At 51.1% G+C, this 5,000-nt stretch overlaps 1 non-coding gene across 1 annotated transcript in view; it reads left to right on the top strand.

Annotated features, from left to right (window-relative positions):
- Positions 1-4,043: 4,043 nt before the first annotated feature.
- LOC126443469 (small subunit ribosomal RNA) overlaps positions 4,044-5,000 on the top strand; it is a 1,909-nt gene continuing 952 nt past the window's right edge. Inside the window, exon 1 of the ribosomal RNA XR_007581939.1 lies at positions 4,044-5,000. This exon is cut by the window's right edge and continues 952 nt beyond it. This is a non-coding gene — a ribosomal RNA (small subunit ribosomal RNA).

Here is a 5,000-nt window from a genome sequence, read left to right as displayed (position 1 = left end):
GTCCACCCAGAAAACAGAATATCCCACCCTTCCGACATCCGCCATTGCTCAGCTAAGCCACGAACACCCACACATGTCCTACACAGGGGTGCACCCAACATCACAATACTGCCTCCTGTCACAGTACACAAACAATGGCAGGAATGAAAGACACAGATCTGCCACAACCTTGGAATCGGAGCGCCGCCTGTCATGAGCCACAAGTGCATCCTGACGTGACAAATCGGATGATCCCGCAGGCATGCACTTACGATAATCACTATCAACGAACCTGCCGCCCCCTCCCCCCCCAAAATACACCTTTCCCTACAACGTGTACCTTAACCTAAGCTATATTGTACCTTAACCTAAGCGATATTGTACCTTAACCTAAGGTATATCGTACCTTAACCTAACCTACATTGCGCCTTCACCTAACCTACGTTGTACCTTAACCTAACCTACGTTGTACCTTAACCTAACCTACGTTGTACCTTAACCTAACCTACGTTGTACCTTAACCTAACCTACGTTGTACCTTAACCTAACCTACGTTGTACCTTAACCTAACCTACGTTGTACCTTAACCTAACCTACGTTGTACCTTAACCTAACCTACGTTGTACCTTAACCTAACCTACATTGTGCCTTAACCTAACCTACGTTGTGCCTTAACCTAACCTACATTGTGCCTTAACCTAACCTACGTTGTGCCTTAACCTAACCTACGTTGTGCCTTAACCTAACCTACGTTGTGCCTTAACCTAACCTACGTTGTGCCTTAACCTAACCTACGTTGTGCCTTAACCTAACCTACGTTGTGCCTTAACCTAACCTACGTTGTGCCTTAACCTAACCTATGTTGTGCCTTAACCTAACCTATGTTGTGCCTTAACCTAACCTATGTTGTGCCTTAACCTAACCTATGTTGTGCCTTAACCTAACCTATGTTGTGCCTTAACCTAACCTATGTTGTGCCTTAACCTAACCTATGTTGTGCCTTAACCTAACCTATGTTGTGCCTTAACCTAACCTATGTTGTGCCTTAACCTAACCTATGTTGTGCCTTAACCTAACCTATGTTGTGCCTTAACCTAACCTATGTTGTGCCTTAACCTAACCTATGTTGTGCCTTAACCTAACCTACGTTGTGCCTTAACCTAACCTACGTTGTGCCTTAACCTAACCTACGTTGTGCCTTAACCTAACCTACGTTGTGCCTTAACCTAACCTACGTTGTGCCTTAACCTAACCTACGTTGTGCCTTAACCTAACCTACGTTGTGCCTTAACCTAACCTACGTTGTGCCTTAACCTAACCTACGTTGTGCCTTAACCTAACCTACGTTGTGCCTTAACCTAACCTACGTTGTGCCTTAACCTAACCTATGTTGTGCCTTAACCTAACCTATGTTGTGCCTTAACCTAACCTATGTTGTGCCTTAACCTAACCTATGTTGTGCCTTAACCTAACCTATGTTGTGCCTTAACCTAACCTATGTTGTGCCTTAACCTAACCTATGTTGTGCCTTAACCTAACCTATGTTGTGCCTTAACCTAACCTATGTTGTGCCTTAACCTAACCTACGTTGTGCCTTAACCTAACCTACGTTGTGCCTTAACCTAACCTACGTTGTGCCTTAACCTAACCCATATTGTACCTTAACCTAACCCATATTGTACCTTAACCTAACCCATATTGTACCTTAACCTAACCCATATTGTACCTTAACCTAACCCATATTGTACCTTAACGTAACCTAATTTGTGCCTTAACGTAACCTAATTTGTGCCTTAACGTAACCTAATTTGTGCCTTAACGTAACCTAATTTGTGCCTTAACGTAACCTAATTTGTGCCTTAACGTAACCTAATTTGTGCCTTAACGTAACCTAATTTGTGCCTTAACGTAACCTAATTTGTGCCTTAACGTAACCTAATTTGTGCCTTAACGTAACCTAATTTGTGCCTTAACGTAACCTAATTTGTGCCTTAACGTAACCTAATTTGTGCCTTAACGTAACCTAATTTGTGCCTTAACGTAACCTAATTTGTGCCTTAACGTAACCTAATTTGTGCCTTAACGTAACCTAATTTGTGCCTTAACGTAACCCATGTTGTGCCTTAACGTAACCCATGTTGTGCCTTAACGTAACCCAATTTGTGCCTTAACGTAACCCATGTTGTGCCTTAACCTAACCTATATTGTGCCTCAACCTAACCTATATTGCGCCTTAACCTGACGCACGTTGTCGCTGAACCTGCTCTGTAATTGTTATGCAACTCGTTAAATTAGTGTAGTGTTGCCTAACCGCAACCCTCGCAATATAGTTCGCTATTCGCACTGCCCGGTCCCCTGTGTATCGCGTCATGTTAAACACCTTGCAGGTGTTGCTGACTTTCCACATGCTCCTGCTATACACTGTAATGTGGATAGCAGCAGGACGTACATGCCCCCCCCCCTTCCCCCCTGCCTTCGCAAGCTGGTCGTTGAGAAGTTTGCATGTTCAATGCCCTTCGCATGCCGACGTACTCAGCCTACGTTGTGGTACGGCCTGTCACCTGTCCGCCGATGTACGCAAAACCCACAAACTGTACTGCACATTGGTCCGTATGTACTGAATGATACATCGTGGCACATGTGTGACCGTACGACGACTGCGCCTAGCAACGGCAGACCATACAGTCCAAATATTGTGCACGCAGCTACGTGTCGTCTCCCTATAAGAGCTGGATTGCAGTGTGGTACGCCATTCAGACGTGTGGGAGGAACGGACGCCCTGGATGGCGATCAGCATGAGCAGTCTGTTGATGTAGTGGAGCGTGTATTCGGACGTAGTCGTCTCTTCTCACACACCGTGATAGCATGTTGCACCGCGTTCCACATCTGCGACATCCTGCAGAGGCCGGCTGACAGTCGTTCGCGCAATGGACACCGCATACGTACGGGGGCTACCTTCCACGTGTTCTCGAGGCGTGCACATGTTGTTGCGTCTATGTGGGCAGACGTAGTGTGTTGTGACACCTGACACAGGCATGCAATACTCGTTGCAAATGGCGATGGACGTCTACGTTTGCTGGTGACGTTACGCAAATGAACAACAGGTAACCCGTTGTGGTGCGGTTGTTCTCGCTAGAGGTGAATCAGTGTTGGCGACGATCGGTCGAGCTATTAACCGGTTGTTTCAGGGATACCCACCATGCCCACGAACGTGAAAGGGGACCCACCATGCCCACGAACGCGAAAGGGGATCTGGGTGTGAGGCGATACGCGGCGGTGGCTGGGTGGGACCGTCCCCGGCCGGTGAGGGGGGGCCGCCCGGCGTGCTGGCAGCGCGGTGCGTGGGCGCACGCGCTACAGCCGGCTGGTGGGGGCGGCCAGTGGCAGGCGCGCCGGCCGACGGACGCGGCAGGCGGCGCAGCTGCGCGCCGGCGCCCCCTGCTCGCGGCGCCTTGCGGCCAAAGTAGGTCCTCGCGGGCCCGGTGCGAAGCGCGGTGGCCATCTGCAGTGTGCTGGTCCGATTGAGGACTGTGTGCGCTGAGGATGCGCCGCCGCCCGGCGCTCGGCGCCGCGACGCCGTCTGCTGCTCGGTCGCCCCAGCGGTTCTCGCAGGTGGTTTGTATCGCAGCTGTGCGGACGTGTTGGCGCGTGCGCTGTGCTGGGAGAGTTCGCTTCGGCACCCAAGTGGGGCTTTTGTCCTTCTGTGGCGCTGGCGTTGGAGCTGCCGGTCACCGTAGGTGGCGCGTGTTGTCTCCCGCCGGCAATGCCACGACAGCACGCTCCCGGGCCTCTGTCGGCAGCGGCAAGCTCAGTTGGGAGCACGGGTGGTCGCACCTAAAGCGTCTACTCGCCTAACTCCGGGCGATTGCGCCTCTCTCGAACCCGACCAAGTACTTAGGACGGCGCTGCGCGCCGCCGGGACCTGAGAGGGTTTCGAGGTGTGTTGTGCAGGGGAGCTCAGCCTCCTCCTGTTTGCAGAATAATTGAGCGGACGCTTGCGTGTTCGCGCGGGCCCCCGGGACACACTCCCGGGCGGCCGGCTGCTCAGCTCTAGTTGACGCAGCTCCCTGGTTGATCCTGCCAGTAGTCATATGCTTGTCTCAAAGATTAAGCCATGCATGTCTCAGTACAAGCCGCATTAAGGTGAAACCGCGAATGGCTCATTAAATCAGTTATGGTTCCTTAGATCGTACCCACGTTACTTGGATAACTGTGGTAATTCTAGAGCTAATACATGCAAACAGAGTCCCGACCAGAGATGGAAGGGACGCTTTTATTAGATCAAAACCAATCGGTCGGCTCGTCCGGTCCGTTTGCCTTGGTGACTCTGAATAACTTTGGGCTGATCGCACGGTCCTCGTACCGGCGACGCATCTTTCAAATGTCTGCCTTATCAACTGTCGATGGTAGGTTCTGCGCCTACCATGGTTGTAACGGGTAACGGGGAATCAGGGTTCGATTCCGGAGAGGGAGCCTGAGAAACGGCTACCACATCCAAGGAAGGCAGCAGGCGCGCAAATTACCCACTCCCGGCACGGGGAGGTAGTGACGAAAAATAACGATACGGGACTCATCCGAGGCCCCGTAATCGGAATGAGTACACTTTAAATCCTTTAACGAGTATCTATTGGAGGGCAAGTCTGGTGCCAGCAGCCGCGGTAATTCCAGCTCCAATAGCGTATATTAAAGTTGTTGCGGTTAAAAAGCTCGTAGTTGGATTTGTGTCCCACGCTGTTGGTTCACCGCCCGTCGGTGTTTAACTGGCATGTATCGTGGGACGTCCTGCCGGTGGGGCGAGCCGAAGGCGTGCGACCGCCTCGTGCGTGCTCGTGCGTCCCGAGGCGGACCCCGTTGAAATCCTACCAGGGTGCTCTTTATTGAGTGTCTCGGTGGGCCGGCACGTTTACTTTGAACAAATTAGAGTGCTTAAAGCAGGCAAGCCCGCCTGAATACTGTGTGCATGGAATAATGGAATAGGACCTCGGTTCTATTTTGTTGGTTTTCGGAACCCGAGGTAATGA

Source organism: Schistocerca serialis, unplaced genomic scaffold (genome assembly GCF_023864345.2).
Source record: "Schistocerca serialis cubense isolate TAMUIC-IGC-003099 unplaced genomic scaffold, iqSchSeri2.2 HiC_scaffold_153, whole genome shotgun sequence".
Taxonomy (NCBI): Eukaryota; Metazoa; Arthropoda; class Insecta; order Orthoptera; family Acrididae; genus Schistocerca; species Schistocerca serialis.
This window is presented reverse-complemented; position numbering and strand designations above follow the sequence as displayed.